The sequence below is a fragment of the Cynocephalus volans genome, chromosome 14, assembly GCF_027409185.1.
Source record: "Cynocephalus volans isolate mCynVol1 chromosome 14, mCynVol1.pri, whole genome shotgun sequence".
NCBI lineage: Eukaryota > Metazoa > Chordata > Mammalia > Dermoptera > Cynocephalidae > Cynocephalus > Cynocephalus volans.
Window position 1 is genome coordinate 97,837,516 of NC_084473.1, and position 13,611 is coordinate 97,851,126.

The following is a 13,611-nucleotide window of genomic DNA, read 5'->3' on the forward strand; positions in this document are numbered from 1 at the left end:
AACTAATTACTAGGAAAGGCTGTTTCCTTTCTAGAAAACATTTGCAAATACAAATTATCTGGCCCACTGAAGGCCAGAAAAGGTTTACGTCGAACAACCCCACAGCTCTGCGCGGCCATGGACACATTACTAAATACAGGAATACAGGCCAGCAGTGTTGCTCTGAGATGGCACTTAGTGAGAATCCACTAACCCAAAGAGGTTAAGGGGAGTCCAACAGACCCCAGTAACAAAACATCACTCAGCAGGTTATTTCAGACTCAGCTCCTCCCTTAGCCATTTCCTTTATTAAAATAAGACGAGCAGAGGAAGAAACACAGTTTGTGTGAGGGGCGGATGGGGGTCAGTTAAGGAAGGAGATGGTGACACAGGTCTGCTGAAATGACGAGGGCTGACCAGTCTCCACCTTTCTTTCACACACACCCAGGAAAGAAACCACCAGCCAGCAACGGCATTCCATTCCTTGTGGCACACGCATGACAAACTGCCTGCAAAGAGTCTGGTTAAAGAAGATTTCCAGGTAGCATGAGAATGAGAGGAAAGCAGGATTAAACTGAGAAAGAAGAGAGGATGTCCAGGAAAAGAGAAAATCAACATTGGTTAGAAAAGCAAAGTGTAAGATCTCTGAGAAAAATCTGATGACTCAGATGCTGCCTGAGTGCCTACATCACCAGGTGTGTGAGACCCATGCTTTGTGCAACAGGGAGGTTCTCACTGAAGTAGCACAGGTCACACCTCTCAAACTGGCCCTGGGCCCACAACCCCAGAGGGAGCAAGACAAAAGTTTAGAATAGAGGAGTTAGCCCTATAAGAATTCAAAATGAGACTTCTGATCAAGATGGCAGAATAGATGGTCCCCAGCATCACCCTCTCACAGTCCACCAATTTACAACTATTAAGAAGCAATGACTGCCAACCTGGGACCGTGAGAGCTCAGGGGAAGAGGAGGAGAGACCACAAAGGTGGCAGAAGCCACGATGAGAGAAAGAAAGGACTGCGCCGAACATTATGAGGCAGGCCCTGGGGACCACACAAAGCTGCAGCTATGCCCTTTGGATGAAGTTGCTTGGAGGCAGCAGGGGAGAAAAGGGCTTTGGTGGCCCCCAGGACAGCAAGACCACTGACAGGGTTCCCTTGGACCCATATAGGAGTGAGGGGCCACAGACAACTGAAAAAAGGAGCCACTCAGAGGCTGGTGAGTTACCGCCACGCCAGAGGGACCAATGCATGGCCCGCCCCATGGGAAGTGTTTGGAGTGCGGACAGTGGGGGAGACAGGCCCACTTCGGGAACACTGGGAGAAAACAAGGACAGCTGATCTACCCTCCAATCACTGCAAGACCACCCAGTGGAGACTGGTCAGGAATACAGAACTGCAGGGGGTGCTGAACAGTCTCAGGCCCAGACCAGAGTTTCCACACAACCCAAGTGTATTGGACACCTCACAAGACCTGAAAGTACATACAAGGTCAACCATTAAAAGTTGAGCTGCACGAACGAGAAATCAAGAAAGCCTGCCCATTTACAATAGCCACCAAAACAATGAAATACTTAGGAATTGAGTTAACCAAGGAGGTGAAAAATCTCTATAATGAGAACTACAAACCACTGCTGAGAGAAACGAGAGAGGCTACAAGAAGATGGAAATATATCCCATGCTCTTGGATTGGAAGAATCAACATAGTGAAAATGTCCATACTACGCAAAGTGATATACAAATTCAATGCAATCCCCATCAAAATTCCAAAGACATTTTTCTCAGAAATGGAAAGAACTATCCAGACATTTATATGGAATAATAAAAGACCACACGTAGCCAAAGCAATGCTGAGCAAAAAAAATAAAGCTGGAGGCATAACATTACCCGACTTTAAGCTATACTACAAAGCTATAATAACCAAAACAGTATGGTACTGGCATAAAAACAGACACACTGATCAATGGAATAGAATAGAGAATCCAGAAATCAACCCACACACCTACAGCCATCTGATCTTTGACAAAGGCACCAAGCCTATTCACTGGGGAAGAGACTGCCTCTTCAGCAAATGGTGCTGGGATAACTGGATATCCATATGCAGGAGAATGAAACTAGATCCATACCTCTCACCATATACTAAAATCAACTCAAAATGGATCAAGGATTTAAATATACACCCTGAAACAATAAAACTTCTTAAAGAAAACTTAGGAGAAACACTTCAGGAAATAGAACTGGACACAGACTTCATGAATATGACCGCAAAAGCACGGGCAACCAAAGGAAAAATAAACAAATGGGATTATATCAAACTAAAGAGCTTCTGCACAGCAAAAAAAACAATTAACAGAGTTAAAAGACAACCAACAGAGTGGGAGAAAATATTTGCAAAATATACATCTGACAAAGGATTAATATCCAGAATATATAAGGAACTCAAGCAACTTTACAAGAAAAAAACAAGCAACCCAATTAAAAAATGGGCAAAAGAGCTAAGTAGGCATTTCTCTAAGGAAGACATACAAATGGCCAACAGACATATGAAAAAATGCTCAACATCACTCAGCATCCGGGAAATGCAAATCAAAACCACACTGAGATACCATCTCACCCCAGTTAGGATGGCTAAAATCCAAAAGACTCTGAACGATAAATGCTGGCGAGGTTGTGGAGAAAAAGGAACTCTCATACATTGTTGGTGGGACTGCAAAATGGTGCAGCCTCTATGGAAAATGGTATGGAGGTTCCTCAAACAATTGCAGATAGATCTACCATATGACTCAGCTATCCCACTGCTGGGAATATACCCAGAGGAATGGAAATCATCAAGTCAAAGGTATACCTGTTCCCCAATGTTCACTGCAGCACTCTTTACAATAGCCAAGAGTTGGAACCAACCCAAATGTCCATCATCGGATGAGTGGATACGGAAAATGTGGTACATCTACACAATGGAATACTACTCAGCTATAAAAACGAATGAAATACTGCTGTTTGCAACAACATGGATGGACCTGGAGAGAATTATATTAAGTGAAATGAGTCAGGCACAGAAAGAGAAATACCACATGTTCTCACTTATTGGTGGGAGCTAAAAATTAATACATAAATTCACACACACACACAAAAAAAAAAAACCCGGGGGGGGGGATATAACAAACCACAATTACTTGAAGTTGATATGACAAGCAAACAGAAAGGACATTGTTAGGGGGGAGGGAGGAGAGGGAAGAGGGAGGCAGGTTTTGGTAAGTGGCAACAATAATCAACCACAATGTATATCGACAAAATAAAAGTTTAAAAAAAAAAAAAAAAAGGTGAGCTGCACAGAAAGCCTTCCCCAGAGAACCAGCAGCAAAGCAGCAATTTAGCTCAACCACAGGGCTCAAGTGCTGGTTCTCACAGGAAGTTCCCCCATTTTAGAAGTAACTAAAGGACAACCAAAATTTCCAGCTCAGAGTTTAAGTGGTGGGGGCAGCTAATAATCCAACACAGAACTGAAAGAAAACACAAAAAACCCACACACCAAAGTTCTGATATTAACCAGTAACAGTCTACCACCACCAAAGAACACCTAGAAAACCTAGAAGGACCAGAAACCCCCAACTCCCAAGGGTTCCCAAGCCAGGAAGGGGAGGGCCTAGGGCCTGAGCACTGTCCCCTCAAGCCCTCATCCAGCCCAGCAACACCGGATGTGCCCAGGCTCCCAAGCTGGGGTGGGGGGGCCTCAGCCACACCATGTTCCCCCCAAAGTCCACATCCAGTCCAGCCAGGACCATGCTGCCACCAGAGGCCCCCTGAGCTCCCCTGCTAGAATGAGGTGGGTGCCATGGGCCTTGACCACGCCCCCTCCCGCCCTCCTCCTCCTCCCATCCTATCCCTTTCCCTTTCCCCTCTCCCAATCTCCCCCAACTGCTCCACAACATCTTAGAATGTAATAATAATAAAAAATTAATTTGGGGGAAAAAAAGAATTCAAAATGACCTTCCTGGAAACACACATGCTCCACCTCCCTCTGTCCCTGCTTGCGGCTCCCCTCCTTGCTGCTCTACGGTGACTGCCAATCTCCTGCTCAGGCTGCTTCCACCAATGGAAGTTGTGCAGGAAGGCCTACGAGTGAGTGCCTGAAGAACTAAAGCCTTCCTGGTTCAACTGCCTTCTCCTGGGTCAGAGGCACCACAAGGCACTGACCTTGGCATCATGGTCGTTTCCTCCTGTTTGCTACATACCAATCCAGACCCATGACTTTCTAAGATTGGCTCTTTCCAAGCTTAAGTCATTCCTGGAGCAAAGGGAGAAGGTAAGTAGGGCAGGCATCACGCTCTGTCTTCATTTTCTGACTTGCCAGAGGGTCCCTTAAGGAGAATCTTGCTTCAGTCCACTCACACCCTTCCCTAAGCCAGTGTGAAGCTTCCCATAGTACAAGCAGGAAAAGAATACTACGTACCCCAAACAGAGCATTACTTAAAACCCTACAAACAGGTTCAAGTTGGCAATGGCAACAAGGAGCACAGCTCTGAACAAAGGCGTGGTAAGTCATACATGTTTCCACATTCTGTACTGGCTCCATCTGCACACGCACCGGAGCGCCTGCTGACACATCTGACATGGCAAGGCAGATAAAGCACAGGCTTTGAAAAAAGTCTTCAGTAAAAAAGGATGAAGGAAACGTCTGCTTCCAGCCAAGATAAAGTATCAACAGCCAGATGATTTACCCTCCCACCTAAACAAATAAAACTAAACAAAACACACGAAAGAGTTTCAGACACAAGGCAGTGAAGAGAGGTGAAGAGAGGTGAAGAGTCAACAGCAAATACTGAATGCCTTCACCGAGACACCACGCACACCAACACCCTCTAAACCCCTACAGCTCCCTTCCCCCATGCCAGACAAAAATAGGTCGGCCCCAAACAGCTCTGAAACACACTGATGGGAAATCTGAAGACGTTTCTACCTATGCTGCGAATGGACAGCATCAGTCTCCACAGCTGCGACATCTTTTATGAGCACGAAAGTCACTTCATAGAATACTGAAATTTAATATCGGTATGTTTCACATGTAGCTCTAAAAGTCCTAACATATTTTTTGCTTTTTTTTCATTTCTATTTCACTTTAAATTCTCATTCCAGGATTCAACATTGGCTTTTCTCACCTTACTCCTTTCAGTTAAAATTTAACAGAGGTTTAAAACCATGTAGGTATGTACCTCAAACTGTGTTAAAGCACATGTGCGTGAGAGTGAGAAAGAACAATTCTCAGGGAAAGGCGCTCATATACAGCAAAATGCTGCCAGCAATAGTTTAAGAAATGTGAAATGACTGAGGAATCATTGTGTACATCTTAAACCAGAAGCAATCCATTACATGACAAATATATAGGAGCTTAAATGAAATAAAGTTTTTTTATACTGAGGTTGCAGCTTCAGTTTAATACACCATAATTTAATAAACTATGCCAAGAGTTTCAGCTTTGTGTCCCATTAGATATAAAGTTACACATTCTTCTCATTATAAATGTGTATTTACATCCTCAAACAATCTAAAAACGCTGTGATGACACAATTACTTAACAGACTACCCAATGATGTAATGTGAACCATAATCTGAAACCCAATTTCATAAACTACTCCAGAGCACCAGAGGAAGAATAAAGTAAAAAACAGTCTCACTACAGAACTACTAAAAATACTATTAAAAATGCCCACATGGAAGCATAATTTCGATAGTTTCAAAATCAAGAAAAACGTATTACCACTCTTAACCTAAGATGACTTATCTCATCCAAATCTTCAACTACAAATGATAGATTCATCTGAGGCCGCTGATAACCACTATAGAAGCTTTTAGAAATTAAGTTTTCATATGTATTTTTCAAATATCAAAAACAAAGGGAATTTGTGCTGGTTTTGTTTTTTGAATGCCCAATTACAGAAAAAGTGTGAAAAAAAATGATTGTACCACTCCAGAGCGACAGATTATTATGAAGAAAAAGTAGCCTATAAATAATTTTAATTAGTTATAAGTACAAACGGGTGTTTTCTCGAAAATATAAATGAAAAAAAGTTCCTGAATTAAAACTCTTTAAACATTAGCTTCTAAATTAACATTTTAAAATTAATTTCTAAACAGTAATTATCTAATATAGAGGGAAGATAAACAAATCTCAGGATTATAAACACAGGGCCACTCTCCAATGATAGTTTGAAAGATACTGAGATATATAAATTAATGTTTTTGCTTCATATTCAAAGTAAAACCTAGTTTCTAAACATAAAATAGTAAGGTATGAGTTCAAATACTGTTCCTTCAACACGAATTGTCTAAGCTGTATTAGCTATGTACTCTATGTTGTAATTACAGTCCCAGAAATGAGCCACACAGAATGAATGAAACTCACATGTTCCATAAAAATGCAATGCCCTGGCTATAAATATCACTGATGACATAAAAGCAAATATAGTCACTCCATAAATCCAGATTACGATGCAGATAAGCCTTAGGTCATATAAAACTGCAAAAGGAAGTGCTCGTTTGGGCTTTTATAACGAGGAAAAAGTTTGACTCTGTCATCTGTATCTTGCTGTCTTCCTCCTCACTTTTCTAATCTCTAAAACGTAAAGCAAAACAACTTATATGCACAACATCCAGCAATATTCAGCTTTTAACTGTAAAGCTATTTATGCGGGAAATAACAGTGAAACACCAGATTTGGGAGGAAAGGGCGCTGTGTCCTGGGGGAGACAGCATGGGATAGGCATTACATATGAAAGCCTTCATCTTCTGCATCCTCCGGCATACAAAGCTCCAGAGCCACGGAGTATCCAAACCGTCTGAGGAAAGACAAATATTTAGATTCCCAAGGTCCAGGCTGAATCATCACATACTCAGAAACATACGTTTTAAAGGGTCAGGGATTAAAACTAAGAAGAGCTTAAAATCTTTCCGAACCGCGAGATCATGTGGGGGTAACTCCTAGCACTTCCTTTCGTATAAAAACATCTGAGTAAACTCTCCAGGAAACACAGCACAAAACGAAGAATCCTGAAAACACGCAACTAGGAACAACAGCCAGCGACCACGGGATGGTCTTTCTCAGGCGGGCTTAGCTTCATGGAGAGAAGATGAATCGGACATTTGTGGCTGGTCGTGGGGAGAACACGAACACCCACACCCACACCCACACGCGAAGCCGCGCTTTATCTTCGTTAGAAATAGTAACGGTCAAAGGGATCAAAACGTTAGGAGAGGAGGGGGGCGGGGGAGGCAGAGAACAGACAGAATCCAGTTTCAAACCAGGCCGGTGGGGGCTGCAGGGAAGAGACCAGAGAGAAACGGGCTTCGGTTCCCAAGTGTCACAAGCGCCAGGCATCACAAAAGACCAACACAACGCCCCCCCCCCCACACACACACCAGGACATATATAAATAGACCCCGCAAGGTCTTCCCCGGGCCAGCCACTGGGACGCGGCGCAGCCGGACCCGGCGCTCTCCAGGAGAGACTCCATGTGCAGCAACCACGCCGTCGGGAGAGCAGCGACAGAGCCAGCCGGGCACTTTCCACGGCGACATTTATCCCGCACTTTTGCAGAGACTGAGTTCCAGGATGCGGCTGGGAGAGGGAAGGGGCTGGAGGGAAGAGAAGGATGGGGAACTGAGAGCGGAAGGGGTAGGAGAGGGAAGGAGGCCGGGAGGGAGCAGGCAGCAGGGGACGGGAGGGGGAGGGGTAGAAAGGGCGAGAACCGGGGGCGGGAGGCTCGCGGGAGGCGGCGCGGGGAAGCCGGCGCCGAGGGGCCTGCAAGGGGAGAAGCCGGCGCCTGCGGTGTCGGCAGAGCCGGCGGCGGGGAGAGCAGGTCGGGGTGCGAGGGACGCCTGCGAGGAGGACGCCCGCGGCCGGGGCGCGGGAGCGGCCGAGCGCGCTCCTGAGGGAGGGACGGGTGTCCGCGCAGGTCGCGGGCTCCACACGTCGCCAGGGCAGAGACGGCGTCTGAAGCGCGAGGGGGACGGGGTCCTGGGGAGGCCCCGAGACGGGACGTCCCCGCCGACCGTCTCGTCAACGAGCGCCCCGCCACGCCCGCCCGGACTCACCCTCAGAGCCGCCGCCGCCGCCGCCGCGCCCGGCCTTGTAGCTCCGACTCCCGAGACCGCTGCCCGCGGCTACCGCCCTGGCCGCTCCTGAGTCCTGGAAAGTGAAGCCACCACCTCCGGGAGCCGCCGGCGCCTCTGCCCATCCGTCCGCGCGCGCGCGACCCCTCGTCGGCTGCGGCCCCGGGCGCCTCCCCCGTCCGCCCCCCGCCCCGCCCCTCTCAACACGCGGGGTCAGGACCCGAGCGTGGGGTTCCAGGAGTCAGCTCAGCGCAGGGCGGGAGGAAGCGAGTTGTCACCTGCTGTCCCCATCCCAGGAACCTTCCATGCCCCAAAGCTAGATGGAATAGGAATTCCTGTGATGCACCCAGATTCTGCTTTTCAACCACATGTTAAAATACGGTCAAAAGGGGCCGACCCCGTGGCTAAGCACTAAGAATTCAACATAAGCTGGGCCATTCCTGTTCTCAAAGAGCTCAGAGTGTGCCATAGAAGACAGAAGGGCAGGAGGGTCCCAGTGCATAGTGGCACATGGAAAAATGTTACACATCACCATTAAAGCTCAAGGGGCCAGGGCTGTTGTCGCTTCCCCGGGGAATGACATGGTGGTTTTCTGCAATGGAAAGCCTTTGGCTTACCAACTACCTTTACTTGGTTCTCTCAGGATGAGCTGCAGGGTGGCAAGAAGGCAGAGTGAGAACCTAATTGCTCTGCACAAGGACATGCTAAGAAGCAGGTGTCTGTGGGCAGAGAAGATGTCCCAGGATGGGAGGGATGTGGGGTGGGGGAATGTAAGGTGGAAAAGGTTGGAAGGGAGAAGGCAGGAAACGAAGGGAGGAATAGGGCCAAATGAGCAGAGGATATGAACACAGACAATCTCCTAAGACAAAAATACAAACTGTAAGCAAGTGCAAAAATGTTTCTTCCTAGGTAAAGGTGTGCGTGGCAGAGACTTCTGGTGGCTGCTCCTCCTCTGCCAGGATTCTGAGTTGCTCCACTGCCACCCCAGGGGCGACTCCTGATGAACTCAGGCCATCACAGTGGTCCAACCTCCAGGACAGTGATTAGCTAAGAAATGAGACAGTGCTCAAAACAAGGAAGGTTATCTCTTGTGGGGTGCATTTAGGAGGTGCTGCAGCTGGAATGGCACACAAGAAGTTAGCTGAGAAAGCAGAAATGGGGGTGTAGCTCCAACAGTTAAATGTGTGGGCGGGTCGCCCAGTCCTGTGGCAATGGATGTAACCAGGCCTTGACTCCCCCTATGCCTGTGCTCTGCCTGTGGGATGGCTGAGTCTGCTGGCTTGTGGGACTCCTCGCTTCCCACTGTAGTATAAGTGTGACATGGTCAGTCACCCAAAGGATGTCCTTGGTGGAAGATTAGGGTGCACAAATTCTGCAGGGGTCTACGGTGCCAGATCGTCATCTTTTAGAAGAGAGCCATTTGACAGGTACTGTATGTAGAGGAAGCCCCCTCTGTGAGTCAGGCAGTGTGTCAGGAACCAGGGTCCCACAGTGGGTCCTGAGAGCCACTTGTCCACTTACTTCTCCATTTCCAAGTAAATGGGAAGATGGATATGGTGAGTTCCTCAGGGGCCAATTACAATCGACTATGGGGCCTGAGATCACTGGAGGGCCAAGAAAAGCTTGAGTCAAGTACCCTCCCACGGCTGTCAAGAGTGGGTGGGGAGAGAAACTGAGGGCCTGGGTCTCCCATGATGTCCGAACACTCACAGTAAGTCCACAGACAGTGTCAGAAGAAAGAGAGAGGTTTGCATGTGTTACACAAGGGCATGATTATGAAGCAAAGGGTGGCCATCAGAGTCTCCTGCACTATTTGTTTACGGCCACAGTCACAATCTTGTCAGGAACCTTTCTCAACTCGTGCCATCAGCTCCAAGGCAAAGAAAAAGCCTTAGTTACAGAGAGAGAATGGGGTGCAAATGTGGTCAGCCTTGATGATGTAAGGTAGAGTATGCAGAGAAGTAACTTGTAAGAAGAGGTACTATCAAAACTCAGTGCAAAAAGGTAAATAAAAATTATGCGCACTAACAGGAGGTTGCAGGAGACTCTTGACCCCTGAGGAGAGAGAAGGGGGCAGAGGTGACTGCACGGCTCCAACTGCGAGGCCGGTGCCCAACAGTTGCTCAATTTTCTGAGACTAGCCTTAGTTAGAAAACAGGCCCAGATTTCTCAGACTTGCAGCCATCTCCAGAAGCAGTGAGGAATGGGCGTCAATGACCCCTAATCTCTTTACCCAGACATTGGTCCCTTACATAGGTAACATTTTCCTTTGGAATCAGGCAGCAAGTCTCTATGCAGAAATGCAAAGGTATTGCCAATCCTCCGATCAAACTCACAGCAAGGGAAGGAACTCACCCAACTTCCCACTTAAGGCAGAAATGCCCGACCTGTGCTTCCTGGGTTCTCCTCCCCTTCAGTCACTGCACTGATCCAGAACATTAGGCAAAGCTTTTGTCTGCCCAGCCTCTGTTGTCCCTTCTCTGAGCTACATCACCCCAGTTATTCTTCAGCAGTCACCCACTCCCTCACCCCAAACCACGTGGTTCTGGTTGGTGACCCTGCCCCAGAAGACACCAACTGGACTGGGCCAATCCTTGTCCCTGGCCCCAGTGACCACTTCAAGGAAGGGCAATGGCCAGCTGGGTCAGTGAGGGTGGCCTGGGCCAGGCTGGAAAGCAAAGAGGGTCACACTCCTCCTACATGGTTTCTGAGCTGTTGGACATGCACCTGGAGCTCTGAAGGTCATGAGAGGGACAGGAGCTGTCTGAGCATGAGGAGAGCAGAGCTGGGGATTCCTGACAGCGTCACCCCAGCACCTGGATTCCAGCCTCTGCACCTGAAGCCAGTGTGAGCATTTTTGACTCTGCAACTGAAACAGGAGTGGCTACTTATGCTAACTGGGTGCTTTTGGTTGCAAGCAACAGAAAACCTAGTTCCATTTACCTGAATGGTAAAGGAGACGTACTACCTTAAGGAGTTGGGGAGGCCAGATTTGGGGCAGGCTTCAGGAAAGGTTTGACTCTGTGGCTCAAGGATGTTCTCAAAGCTTAGTGGCTCTCTGCTCTGCCTCTGTGGGTCAATTCATCCTCGGGCTGGCTTCCTTCATGGTGACACCAGGGCTAGCTTCACATTCAAACTCCACCCTGTCCAAAATGAGAGGTGTGCCCCTCCGACAGATCTCTCAAATAAGCACGAAAGCGTCTTTCCCAGGAGTACCCAAAAAACCCCTCACATCTCCTTGACTATTTCTGAACCAACTCCCATGGCCAGAGGGCTGCCATGCCTGGAGTGGCTTCCTCTAGGGGTTATGAGACAACCCCTATGGCGAGGTGACTGGCTGGCTTTCCCCAAATCACACAACCTGTGAGAGAGGGGCATGTGTCCAAGTGGAAAGCTAGGTAATGCTGGGAGGGGGGCACGATATGAGGCCAGGACCTCCTTCACTACAACTGCTCCTGATGAGGAAGTCAAGGCAAGTGTGACCACTCCACCATCTTCTCTAAGTGGACTTCTCACATTACGTTAGTAAACAGAATTCAGCATTATCAAATCCTGCAGATCCCACCTCTTAACCACCTATCCTCTCTACAGTTTTCACCAGAATGATTCTTTTCTTAAACTTCACTGTTACCATCTTTAACTGTTAAATGAATTAAAAATCATGCCACCAATAACATTTCTGGGACCTAGAGTCCCATGACGGTGAACAAGGAACACAGGGTCTCTGCTTCTTACAAGTGTTTTACTCATTTCACTTGAGATCTGTGTGTGTCTCTCTCTCTCTCTCTCTCTCTGTGTTTCTGTCTGTCTCTATCTGTGTGTCTGTCTGTATTTGTGTGTGTGTGTGTGTCTGTCTGTCTGTCTCTGTCTGTGTGTGTGTGTGTGTACCCTGAGCAGGTACCAGTTGGTTCATGGGCTGCAGGCTGAGCAGGGGCAGGAAGCAGGATGGGGGTTGGAATGGGGGCACGTTCATGACAAGGTCAGCACCTGAGGGACCCCAGAGGCAGCACCCAACCATACCCAGGGGAAGGAGAGTCCCCTAAAACTACTGGGTGCTATTACCCCCAAGAGGACACCATGGAGTAAGCTAGGGGGTGCCCATCTGCTGCCCTACATGGGACTTCACTGATGCCAGCCAAGTAGGACAGCCACGTGGGAGGGAGAAGGGCACTGTCACAATGCATCAACATCGGAGGTTCCCACTTCCTTCTCCCCAAAGACCTGGCTTTTCGAAGGAACGTGGAAGAACGGGACTGTAAAGACCTCTTTTCTACCTGACGGCCATGCACTACCCAGCATTAACCGGAATCTCGCCCCTCTCTCTCAAACCCTTCCAGTGCTTCCGAAGGTTTAAGTGTTCTAGTTTCAATGTTTCTCCTTCACATTTGTTTGAAAGAGCATATACATCCCAAACAAAACGTCCTTCTATGAGGATACTTCAAAAATTTCATGGAAAGATTCATATTATCTTTTAATTCTATTTTTCCACAAACTTTCTGAAGTACCGTTTTATCTCCAAACTAAGAGAGCAATTATATATTTATTTTCTCTTTGAGCTAATATTCCCCATAATCATTCTCGACTGCTAAATTATTAAAGGTCTTCACAAGGGGGAATCACACATGCTCATTTGTAGTTTGCTGCTACACGGACATAAAGAAAAAAATCCAAAGTCTGGGCATTACTTGTTCTCCCCGAATTGGACTTACCAAATCCTGGAAGTGATCAAGGTGCTGGAGCAGGTCCCTGAGTACCCACTGAGGATGCGTTCAGAGAGCGTGAGTCATCCTCAGAGTGACACAGCTGCTGCAGAAGCCACTAACTACATGGGAAAGCAGGTGGGTGAAATCCCAAGGGCTAGGAAAAATTCCTAAAGCCTTGGGAGGGGACACAGAAACTGTGGGTGATTTTAAAAGAAGGGGGCAAAGTGCTGTGAGTGGCGCATCTGTCCTGCAGCTACGCTTCCGTCCTGGTCAAATGGGGTTCTGTGACCCCCAGAGGCCCAGCAGCACCCGCTGACCACCGTCCAGCCTTCCTCACCAAGTCTCTGAACTTGGGGTTTTTTCCAACACTTGCATTCTTACTTCATAATGGAAGTTAGTGGAAAAGTAGCACAGTTTTGGACAATAAATCAGAGTGGTCATTGTGACTGACTGCTTAAGAAAAAGGAACATCTTCCAGAAGAAAAAGTAGGGTTCTGCAGCCAAAATGCCCAGGCCCACTGCCACCTCCCCACATGGCCAGGGAGAAAACAAACTAGATGGGACTGCATGAATTTAGCACGACAACACCTATATTTACAAAATAGGAAATTATCTGCCTGATATATGCATACGTGTAATGTCATCCAACCACAAAAAGAAACAAAGTACTGATATTACATGGTAGTTGGTAGTTGTCGAATTGCTACAACTTGAATGAACCTCACAAACATTACCCCAAGTGAAAGAAGCCAGACACAAAAGGTCACCTATTGTAACATTCTATATGAAATGTCCAGAATAGGCAAAGCCATTGAGACTGAAAGCA

The 13,611-nt window shown here is 47.4% G+C and overlaps 1 pseudogene; it reads right to left on the reverse strand.

The window, feature by feature from the left end:
• The window catches only part of LOC134362664 (mitogen-activated protein kinase kinase kinase kinase 4-like), a 38,166-nt pseudogene extending 33,985 nt beyond the window's left edge, over positions 1-4,181 (reverse strand).
• Positions 4,182-13,611: the final 9,430 nt, after the last annotated feature.